At 41.5% G+C, this 12,338-nt stretch overlaps 1 pseudogene; it reads right to left on the bottom strand.

Moving 5' to 3' along the window:
• Positions 1–2,205: 2,205 nt before the first annotated feature.
• Positions 2,206–11,857, bottom strand: LOC129069413 (NADH-cytochrome b5 reductase 3-like; annotated as a pseudogene).
• Positions 11,858–12,338: the final 481 nt, after the last annotated feature.

The following is a 12,338-nucleotide window of genomic DNA, read 5'->3' as shown; positions in this document are numbered from 1 at the left end:
GAATAAAGACAACACTAGGAGGATTGGGTTGCTTATGTAGATTTAAGACACAGTGCAGGAACCCACGTAGGGTTGTTTGTAATCCTTTAGGAATTACCAAGCACATTCACATGCATGACTTCACATTTAGCTCTCACTGCTGCAATTCTGTCCTGATAGTTGGTTAGTGCCTTAGTTCAGGTGACCATAACAAAGTACCATAGACTGGGTGGTTTATAGACAATAAAATTTATTTCTCACAGTTCTGGAGGCTGAAAGTCTGAGATCAGAGTTCCATCATGCTTGAGTTCTAGTAATGACCCTCTCCTGGGTTGCAGACTACCCTCTTATTGTATCTGCACATGGCAGAAAGAGAATGAGAGAGCTTTCTGGGGTCTCTTTCATAAGGGCACTAATTCTACTCTTGAGGGTTCCGCCCTCATGGCCTAATTACCACCCATATGTACTACCTCCTGATATGATAACATTGGGGGTAGGGTTTTAACATGATTTTTGGTTGGAGGAGGACACAAAGATTCAGTCCCTTGCAGCTGGGCATACCTATTGTACTAGTGCAGAGATTATCGGCATTGTCTTGAAGATCTTTGTTCACTGTCACAAAGCTCACACATATGAAAACCGGGATTAGAACCTAAATCTTATGGAAAAAAAGTCTAGCATTTTTTGTCCCAAATTCCTTCTCAGCCATTCAATTTAATAAGCATTCCACCAGGGCCCCTACCTGTGTCACTTCATGAGGCTTTGAGGGTGGCAGGAGTGCGCAACATTTCCACTGGTCTTGAAGGGCTTAGAGCTTATTTGATCAAAGTTGGTGTACATGTAAAATGGCTACAGAATGAGTTGTACTTTCATAAAGCATTTTAGGAATGCAGAGAAAAGGAAAATCATCATGGGCTATTCATTGGGGAAAACTTCATAGAGGAGGCCTGTGGGTGTTCATGGATGCTCTCCAACAAAAAGGGCAACTAGGAGCTAACCTTCTTGGGCACCCACTCTGTGTCAGGTACTGTGCTAGGTACCTCTCATAGCTCCTCTCCTTTAAACCTCACCATAGTCCTCTGAGGTAGATGTCATACTCTCCACTTTGCAGATGAGAAAACAATGTTTAGAGAGGTGGAAGTCACAATTGGCCAAGCACACAGACAAAGCAGAACCACTGATGAACAATGGAGACAAGTGTCCAAACTCTTAACCACCACTGTACATGATTTTATATTAAGTTGATTTTAAAATATGACTTTAAAATGCATGCAAAATTCTGGACAGTCTCCCAGAGCAAAAAAAAAAAATTAGAGGTCCCCTCTTGCTTGACATATGAGCAGACCTGTGGAGTAGAGCAGAGAAATGGAATGTGTTATGTTTCACGCTTTCACTTTATAAAAGAAAGTCCTGGCCCACAAAACACTACCCTTAAACTTCAAAATAATTGTGAAAAGGCCAAGTAGTCCATCAAACATTTTTGCAATCTTAGGAAAAGAAAACAAGAAGATCATCATGATAAGAGCTGTACTAATTCTTTGAAAGAAGCTCTGTCTTGTGGCCTAATACTTGGGGTGACACTATGTTTTAAGAGGTTGAGTTGTCACAGCTTTCTTTCCCAAACCATTGAAAGAGCTGATCCAGGAGAAAGCTCATCTCCCTGGACAAGTATCTAAAGCTATCAAATATGGTTTACTGTGCTTTTCTAGAACTTTTATTCAAAGTACTTTTTGTACACGTATTTACATATTTTTGTACTCACATTATTTTATTTGTTTATTTATTTATTTTAGGGAGAGGGGAAGGGAGGGAGAAAGAGAGGGCGAGAAACTTCGATCTGAAAGAGAAATATGCATCGGTTGCCTCTCCTTCACTCCCTGACTGGAGACAAACCTGGAACCCAGGCACGTGCCCTGACCAGGAATCAAACCTACAACCTTTCGCTTTGCAGGATGATGCCCAACCGAGACACACTGGTCAGTTCCTTTTGCTCATTTTTAAACTGGATTGTCTGTCTTTTGTTGAGTTGTAGGAGTTCTTATATATTTTGGATATTAAACGCTTATCAGATACATGATTTGCGAACATTTTTTCCATTCTGTGGGTTGTCTTTCACTTTCTTTTAATATTAGCAATGCTTTATTTCAATGTTTTATGCTTATAGATGACTGAAAAAGCCTGTATGTAAGAGGCTAACATAGCTCTGCAGGCCACTGAGAATGTCTCTCAGACAAGAGGCACTGCTCCAAATCTGCTCTGCGCTGGGGGCCAAGGTGGGAGGATGGCGTAGAGCTCTGTCAGCCGGGCTCCCAGGTCCCCTCCTCCCCAGCTCCCTTCCCTGCAGTAGATCAGACCCTGCAAAATTGACAGCTTGGAACTGTCAGAGCTTCCTGAACCTTTGGGTGTGTTAGGGGAAAATGCCAGGGTTTCAAGATGGCTTACCTGCCAGCCATGTGCCGGCTCAAGGTGGGAGGCAGCCTTTAACCCCCAGCAGCTCTCCCCATAAACCCCAGGACTTTTTGGTGTCCATGATCTCATGCACTGTCATGTGCCACTGAAACCTACCACTCTCTCTGAGGCAGACAGTGAGGGCTGGCAGGGAAAGGCCCCAGGACTGTGGCTCAAGTGGCTCCTGCCCTCTCCATCTCTGGCCTACCTGTACATTTATTTCTAGACTGTTCTCCATTTCATTGAGGATGAGCCCAGCAGGGTGCTGGCAACCTTCAGCCCTTCTGTGTGTGTGTGTGTGTGTGTGTGTGTGTGTGTGTGTGTGTTGGGGTGGGGGGTGGGGTTTTCAGGGGCAGAGGAAAGGGACAGGCCCAAGTGAGAGCCAAACAGGAACTTCCCTTGAAGGTGGCCCATCTGAAACTGTTCCCAAGGGACTGCTCAGGTCCGACCAGCTGGGTGATCACCCAGGGCACAGGCAGGCCAGGCTGAACCTGGAGCCATAGCATTAAAGAGCAATGGCAAGGGAGGACTGGGTGGACAAAGGACATGGTGCGTATTGAGGTGTGTGTGCTTGCCAGTACCCAGCCCTCTGGAGGAAAGCAGTTCTCCTTAGGGTAGTCCATGAGGTCCAGTTGGCCAGACAAGCATCCTGGCTCATGGGCAGGGGCTCCAGCGGTTCCTCCTCCAGGGGTGGAACGTGGTCCCAGATCATTAACTTGTTGACGAAGCCCTAGCTGTAGTCTCAGGCTTCGGGAACTCTTCACCACATACCAGCAAGCTGAATATTTGATCCTAAGTTCTTTCAGCTCTGGCGGCAGCAGGATGTCATTCCTGATCTGACAGGCAAAGAGCATGTGGCACACAGTGTGGCTCTCCAGGTTCTTAATGATGGCCCAGATCGACTGCAGCATCTGAGTGATACCTGTTCCTTCTACAATCATGCCGACAGACTTCTTCCTGATGTTGGGGTTGGATTTCTCATCTGGACAGATGGCAAATTTTCCTTTGCTCTGGTAGACTAACAGCCCATTTGGGTCTTGGAATTCAATGATGTCTCCTCATTCATGTTTTCTAGGTACTGGGACATCTTTCCTTCCAGTGTGAAACTTTGAATGACCAGGTCCACTAAACCCTTGTCATGGATGGAGACTGGTTTTGGTGAATTGGAGCTGAAAGGTGGGTATTTTAGCCTTCAGGAAGTCCCAGAATGTGAAGGGGCCACAGCAGGGTAAAGTAAAACTGCTGGGTGTTATTGCTGATGATCTCCTTGCTGATGAGCCACAGTGGGTTCCTAATGTCTGGGCTTTCAAAAGTGATGGTCAGGGCCCAATGCTGGATTGCGGCTCAGTCTCTAAAGGAACCGGATAGGGGAGAGCTCCATGTGCCCCACTGTGTTGTGCTGGGCTCTATGTGGTGACAACCAAGGCAGGTGGGCTCCCTCTTTTCACTTTCTTAATAATGTCCGCCCCTGGCTGGTGTGGCTCAGTGGGTTGAGTACTAGCCGGTTCATTTCCCAGTCAGGGTACATGTCTGGGTTGTGGACCAGGTCCCCAGCCATGGGTGTGCGATAGGCAAACACACATTGATGTTTTTCTCTCTTTTTTTCTCCCTCCCTTTCCCTCTCTCTAAAAATAAATAAATAAAATATTTCAAAAAAATGTCCTTTGATGTACAAAAGTTTTCAATTTTGATGAAGTCCAATTTACCTATTTTTTTCTTTTGTTGCTCATGCTTTTGGTGTCATATCTAAGAATCCATTGCCAAATCCAAGGTCACCAAGATTTACCCCTATATTTTCTTCTAAGAATTTTATGATTGAATTTTGCATTAATTTCTGTACAGAATGACAGGTAATGGTCCAACTCCATTCTTTTGCATGTGGAAATCCACCTGTTGAAGAGACTAATCTCTCCTGCACTGAATGAACTTGGCATCCTTGTGGAAAATCGGTTCTCCATAGATGTATGGGTGTATTTCTGGACTGTTAAGTCATTCCATTGGTGTCTATGTCTATCCTTATGCTGGCATCGCACTGCTTTGATTCCTGTTGCTTTGTAGTAAGTTTTGAAGTCAGGAGGTATGGGTCATCCAACTTTGCTCTCCTTTTTAAACATTGTTTTGGCTATTCTGGGCCCCTTATGAATTCAAATGCCATATGAACTTGAGGATAGATTTTTCTATTTCTGCAAGAAATGCTGTTTAAATTTTGACTGAGTGTGCTGAATCTTTAAGTCACTTTGTCATCTTAAGAAATTAAGTTTTCAATCCATGAACATGGATATTTTTCCATTTATTTGTCTTCCTTAATTTCTTTCAACAATGTTTTAGAGTCTTCAGTGTACAATATTCCACCTCCTTAGTTAAATTTATTTTTAGGTATTTTATACTTTTTGATGATATTATGTTAGCATAATTGCTTTTTTAATTTCCTTTTTCAAATGTTCATTGCTGGTGCAAATTTGCTGAATTTATTTATTAGTTCTGGTAGCTTTCTTGTGGGTTCCTTGGTAGTTTCTATGAATATAGGATCATACATCTGTAAATAGAGATAGGTTTCACTTACTTTCCAGTCTGTTTGCCTTTTATTTTCCTTGTCTGTTTGCGCTACCTAGAAACTGCAGCATGGTGTTGAAAAGCAACGGTGAAAGCAGGAGACATCCTTATCTTGTTCCTGTTCGTAGGGGAAAAGCTTTCTGTTTTTTCCTATTGAGTATGATGTTAGCTGTGGGGTTTTTTATAAATGCTCTTTATCATGTTGGAAAAGTTCCCTTTTATTCCTAGTCTTCTCTGAGTGTTTTTATCATGAAACCCATTCAGTTGTCAAATGCCTTTTCTGTGACAACTGAAATGATCATCTGTTTTTACCTTTGTTCTATTAATGTGGTTTATTACATCAATTGATTTCCCTTTGTTGAACCACTCTTGCATTCCTGAGATAAATCCAACTTGGTCATGGTGTATAATCCTTTTAGTATGCTGTTGGATTTGATTTGTTAGTATTTTATTGGGGATCCTTGCATCTATAAGGGATCTTGGCTATAATTTTCTTTCCTGTCTTTATTTGCCTTTGGTATCAGTGTAATGATGGCCTTATAGAGTGAGTTAGGAAGTGGTCCCTCTGTCATGATTAAGTACATCAATTTTGGAGACAGATGGTATGAATTTTAATTGTGTCTTGGCCACCAAAAAGTTTTATAGTAAGTTATTTTGTTATTGAATTTCCCTAGACTTCAGTTTCTCACCTGGAGAGTATAAGCTTGGGGAAGATTAATTGGAGTCATTACCAGGGATGTGTTGGTAAATGCCACAATCAGCTCTCAGGTATAAATACTCCTGCCAATTTTCAGATGCCAATGTGAAGTCATCTAAGATGGAGTTGATTAATAATCATAATCTGCTTTCATGAGCCAGTGGGAGCTAACCCCAGCACATCCCTTTTTAGAGAAAGTATGAAGTACATAATACATAATCAACAAATCAATATTATTTTTGGTTGCCTTTAATAAAAAGAATAAAATAAAATGAAAGTGGGATGGTTCCTGAAAAGTCAAGATAGATAATTCTCCTCTATATTCTATAATATTTCATAATATTTGAAATATTATTCTCAGGCGGCCTATTCTCTGTGGGAACATTTCATATCCCCTTTCTACCTCTGGATCTTGCATCATTGTTGACAGGGAACATAATCACAGGGAGACTGGTCATAGCCCACGAGTCTGTCTGCCCTGCTGACAACTGACCACCCCTGGGAAGATTTATTGCTCTTAACTGCTTGGCATATTAACCTTGAAGGCTACAGGGAAATTGAGAGACACCATCCTGCCTTGGCTCCCCAGTTGGTAAGGTGTTCTGCCTAATGTTAGTCCTGCCAGCAGTCACCAGCCAGTTGTGCTTTCTCTGGAAGGCACACATAAAGCACACAATCTCCCTCCTCAGGCAACAATTCTGGAAATAGCATGTCCTCTACACTTCTGCTCAGACCCAGACTTAGGAAAATTTATGAAGCAAACAAAGATGGTCTTACTCTGTCCCCTGGGTACCTGGTTCTAATCCCATTACCAAGTCACTATGTTTTCCCATGTTCCTTATCCAGCCGTCTGAGACTTTCAGAGTGCTTGTGACTGCAAATACAAAGATGCTATATAGTCCCTACTGTCCATCAACTCACAGCCTGGGATGGTGTAGAGTGGCGGTAAATATGCAAACAAATAATGAAAATAGAATATGACAATAGAAAGTACGAAAGTATATGAAAAACACTCTGAGAAACTAAAGGAGGAATTCTGTTTGCCTGGGAGAGCTAAGGAGGTTTTTTTCAGACTATGTGCAGGTAACCACAGGGAGAGTAGAGGCTTGGGCCTGATTATGTATGTATGCCTGACTGTGGCATTGGACTTGATCCTCCAACAACAAAGGAGCTATTCTTCCCTTCCCTATTTTATTGCCTTGCATCATAGAACTTTAAGGCCTTGGTCCCTGCTAATAATAAAATAATAACCAACGGTTTTAGAGCTTACAATGTGTCAGATACTGTACTAAGTGCTTTGAATTCGTTATTTAACTTCCTCTTCACAATTTTAGAAGACAAAATGTTATCATCCCCATTTTACAGATTAAAGAAAAAAACCCTGAAATTGAAAACTCATAGTCACACAAGTAGAAATATGCAGAGTTAAAATGTGGCTCTGACCCACTGCCAAGCCTGTGTTCTTAGAAACACGAGTCAGCAGGATTTGGTGTAGTTGAGAGACTGGGAAGAGTAGTCCTTTCTCCCCATACCAGCCCCAAAACTTCTCCACATTTTAAAATGCTCATATCTCCTACCTGGGCTGATAGCAACGCTCTGAACCCACCTTGTTTAGGTGGCAGTGGCAGTTACTATGGAGGAGGGCTTCAAAGGATGTAGACTACAACGTCCATTTACCTCCAAGGACTGTGGTTGCTGCTGGGTGACGCTGAGTTAATGATTAAGCTGCTTTTGTGTGAGTCAGCCAATGCCCCTCCCAAATAATGTAAAGTGTTAACCCATTTAAAAAATTCCTGCCCCACTAAGCTGAATGTCAGACTTGAGTGTCAACTCCCATTTTACACTCTAAGAAGGAGCAGGAACTCTGCCAAGCAGGAACTTAGTATTGACATCAACTCTGTAAAATTGTGTGTGAGCAAATAAATAACCTGAAACCCAGAAAGGTGAAACTACTTGTTCAAGTTCAAAGTCAATTTTCTTTCTACCGCCCCAGGACTCTAACCAGTGAGGTGCTCTTGTTTAGTTTGTATCCTAGTGAATAACTCCCCTTCTTTTTAATAATGAGAATTTACGTGTCCCTAGAAAAGCATTATTATTTTAGAGAAGTAGTGAAGTGAATGGAATGGGAGCTTTGAAGCTAGGTGTTTCTGGATTACAATACCAGTTCCTGCTCTGTTGTAGTGTGGCCTTTGACAAATCACCTACACTCACTTCAAAAGATAATTGTGAGAAGTGAAGCAGATGGCTGGTCCCTTGGGGAACTTCAGTGCATGTTAGTCCTGTCCAGCCCCGCCTTGCTGTAACATGAGTGGACATCTCCAGTCATCTCAAGCAGTTGGTTAAATATTCAATACATGCTTAGAGGTGTTTGGATTTATTTTAATTAAAACAAACTCCTGCCACGTGGCATTTTGGTGGGGTGGGGGCGTGGGAGGGGGGGTTAGGGAAGTTATTGTGAAGCTGGGCAAACGATAGAGTTCCTGCAGGTTAGGACTCAAGAGACCAATCAGTGAGGCCCATTAGCCATGAGAGTTCTGGGAGGAGCTGCGAAAAATCTGGTCAGGGAGACAAAACATACAGACAGATGGAAAGAGAAATAGCAATAGAAGGCAGTAGAGTTTCCAAGGAGTGATTAGACAGTAAATATGTGAATTTGGAAGACAGAGAGAGAGAGAGACCTTTTAGCACAGGCCACTTAGAAACCCTTCATGGCCCATTTCCTGCACTCTCTATTTCTTTGGTCCTTCCATAGCGCTTTGAGTTTCTGTTAGAGTCACCAGTGCACACATTTCTTTGTAACAAGGTGGAGAAAACATCACTATCTCTTAATAACTGGTGCCACAATTCCTCTTCTGGATAAAAGCATCTGAGTTTGGAAAATTAGGTACCCATGATAGGATAGGTTGGAGAGTGCTTGAAAGAAGTTGAGACCCAAGGACTTGGATGTTAGGACAGGGGTAACTTTCTGTGCGTACTAAAGGGGGGTCTGGCATTCTTGGGGGGTAATATGGGGTGAAGACTGTGAGGAAGAAGGGAGAGAGGGGAGAGGGGTGAGGGGAGAGGGAGAGAGCAGCTAGCAACAGAGCGGAACTGTGATTATTCTCTCCAATTACCTGTATCTCCAGTGATTGCTACAAAACTCAGGCAGCTTTGTGAGTGCTTTTGATGATAAAACCAGGAAAGGGCAGAGTTTCATTTCAACACCGTGCAGAACAGATTAGACAGGAGGAGGTGGAAGTGTCTCTTTGGAAGTTATCTAGCTCTTGAAAGAGCTGTACATTTCCATAAGCTAGGTAAACGGTTGGGAGTTCAAACTAGGCCTATCTGATCTTTGAGAGGCAAATGGGTCTCTTCTATCTCTAGTTCTTTCTCTTTCCTCCTTTACCTTTCCCTCCCCTCCAAAACTTACCCAGTATAGTGCATGACTATAGGCACTTTGAAAATACCTATCGTGCTGAATCAAATACAAATATTATACATGGTTTCTGCTGTCATCATATATAAAATTAAATGAAAACAACACGCATGCATTTCAAACATAAAAAGAAACCTAATATTACCAATTCTGGAAAGGATATAAATACTAACTAAATATAGGCTTAACACTTTCCCATCTCTTTGTTTTTCAGTATCTTTCAAGGGCCAGTTCACATCTCATCCTCTAGAAGTCTACTGGATTTTCAGTGATATTTCCTGTCTCTGAAATCTTATGACATTTCCTGCTTGTATCAGCCATTTGACACTTGATCATTTATTTTTCAGATGGATGTCTTGCCTTTTCCACGGTATATTAACATCCCTGAGGGCAGGAAGAGTGTTCCCTCTTGCTAAGGGCCTAGTAGGGTACCCTCTATACACAGTGGTTCAATGGATTGTTACTGATGATTTGTGTACTGCATCAGTCTCAGAACTTGAGAACTTAACTAAATAAATATTTGCTTGAATTGAGTTGAATTGTTAGGTACCATAGACCTGAGAATATATAATTCCTGCATGTTTCTCTCATACCAGAATAACAGGAAATTAGAACTTGGGAAGTAATCAAATCTAGCATTTGTTAAGTTATAACTTATTTTCCTATTGCTGTTGGGCAGGTAATTTTGGCTTTCCACCTCAAAGGCAAACATAATTTCTTGGCTAATTAACTTTTATATGAGGTTAAAGATGCACAGAATTTTGATGCTGACAGACATTATAAAACCATGTGATCTAACCTAGGAGAAAAGTCTGCTCAGGGATGTTAAACAGACTGCCTTCTGGTTCTTCAGTCTGTTGCAGAGCTCACCTAGCATTCAGGTCTTTTACTTTCTGGTCCAATGGTCTTTCGGGGACACTAAACTTGTTTGTCAGAATACCATATTTTGACAAAGTGTTTTGATTATTAATGCAGTATGCTGAGTCTCTGGGATAGCATAATTTATTGCAGCTAGTAAAGTCAGTCCTAAGCAGTCTGATATTCCTGTAAAACTGAATAGATTTTGAAATAAAGCATCCTTGGGCTCACTGCCTTCTGAGGGGGCTGGCGTCTCATATGATATATACAAGGTCTGTCCAGAAAAATCCAGCTGTTGTTAATATAATGAGAATGGTTTGCATAACATCAATGCATCCTGGCAGCCAAAGAGGGTGGGCTGGAATACACATGGGTGAACAATGATGACTTCACTGTACTAGTCAGTGGGGGTGGTAAACCCTGTTGAGTGAGCGTGTGTACTGTGTGGCCATCACATTCAAAATGACTGAGAGAGTAGAGCAATGAATCTGCATCCAATTTTGCGTTAAACTTGAACATTTCTCTGCGGAAACTATTTGGATGATTCAGAAGGCTGCAGCTGTGGGCAACTGGTGATTGGCAGCTTCATCATGACAATGCGCCCACTCATGCATCACAGTCTCATGCAGAGTCTTTTTATAAACATCAAATCAACCAGGTGATTGAGCCCCACTATAGCCCAGATTTGGCGCCCTGTGACTTCTGGCTTTTCCCAAAACTAAACTTATCTTTGAAAGGGAAGAGATTTTGGACCATTGATAAGATTCAGGAAAATATGAAAGAGCAGCTGATGGCAATTGGGAGAACTGTGTGAGGTCCCAAGGTGCCTGCTTTGAAGGGGACCGAGGCGTCATTGTCCTATATACAATGTTTCTTGTATCTTGAGTCTTCTTCAACAAATGTCTCTATTTTTCATATTACATGGATGGATACCTTCTAGACAGACCTCATGTATCTATCACATAAATAAGCCTTCTGTATGGAAATTCATTTATAAAGCTAGCTGTATAACCTAGCTTTATTGATTCTATTATAGTGTTAATTACAGGAAACACAAAACCTTCTATTAGATTAAAGCCATAATAAATAAGATTAGTAACACTTATCCTGTTCTGTATATTGAGTTTTTATGATAATCCAACTTTTACCTTTTTAAATTACTACATGATATATTAAAAATAATTATATCAGATATTTTGATGTTTTTGGCAAAAAAAATTGAGCATCTTCTAATAACTAATGATATTAACTATCATTGTTAATCCTCATGATGGCTGTTTAAAGAAGACATTATGATTAGTCTTACAGATGAAGAAACCAAAGTTTATAGAAATTTGGTATCTTGTCAAGATCCCACAATAGGGGAACCAAGATTAAATGAGATAATATTCATGTACTTAACACAGTGCTGGGCAGCTCATATATTGAATAAATGTAACTAAAAAGGTCAATGTGAATAAAAAAGACAAAGTTGTGATGAAGATAGTACCTAAAGCACTTGTTATAAGTTCCTCTATATAATGCAGGTATGACTAAAATTTGATTGAGTTTCCTAACAATCAAAGGGAGAGATACAATCAATGACAAATGATAAGTAACCTTGTCCAAGGAAATGTAACTATTTCTGGAGTTCAAATCTAAGGGTCCTTTTTGAGACACAGGATTTAACACCTAAGCAAAGGCCTTAGAGGATGAGGCAAACTCACTGTAGGATGGATGTTAGAAGCCTGGAAAAAGTGATGGCCAAACCTGGGTGAAGCAGAGAAGCCTGAATTGTCCTGGCAGAAGATAGGGGAAGGATTATGAAGCTGAGGAAAAGAGCATGCTAGAATGGGAATATTGTGTAAGGCCAGATGACTTACCAGAGGTTTATGTTCCATGGGAGGCCCAAAGAACATGCCACTCATCAAGACCATTAAGAATGCACTGCAGAGAGGGGTACCAGCATCACCAAGAAGTGCAGGCCACCTCCAAAGGCTGGGACTCAAGGTAGAAGAGGGGTCCCAGAGCTGGCCTCCTTGACAGTCATGGCCATAATAGGGCTCCTCCCAAGTAACAGAGACGAATTGCAAGTACTAAACTACCAGAAGCCAAGAGGCCACCATCACCATAATAATCTGTAGAGTTAGAGGGGTGGCCAAGGGGGCCTGGTCTGTAGGAATTGTGGAAAGGGTTAATAGATTGTCGTATGCCAAGGGGCAAACCTGTAGCCAGCAGAGGTACTCCATAAAATCTAGAGAAGGAAGCGGGGACCATATCCCCAAGGTCCTCTGGTGACTTTACAGTATGAGTCAAAAATCTAACAACATGCAGGGCATTTGACTCAATAATTCTATTTCTGTGAACCTCTCCTAAGCTAATTATCTAAATATAACATATTTAATTATT

This window comes from Pteronotus mesoamericanus, unplaced genomic scaffold (assembly GCF_021234165.1).
Source record: "Pteronotus mesoamericanus isolate MK-2021 breed Mesoamerican mustached bat unplaced genomic scaffold, CSHL_Meso_final contig_105, whole genome shotgun sequence".
In the NCBI taxonomy this organism is placed as follows: Eukaryota; Metazoa; Chordata; class Mammalia; order Chiroptera; family Mormoopidae; genus Pteronotus; species Pteronotus mesoamericanus.
This window is presented reverse-complemented; position numbering and strand designations above follow the sequence as displayed.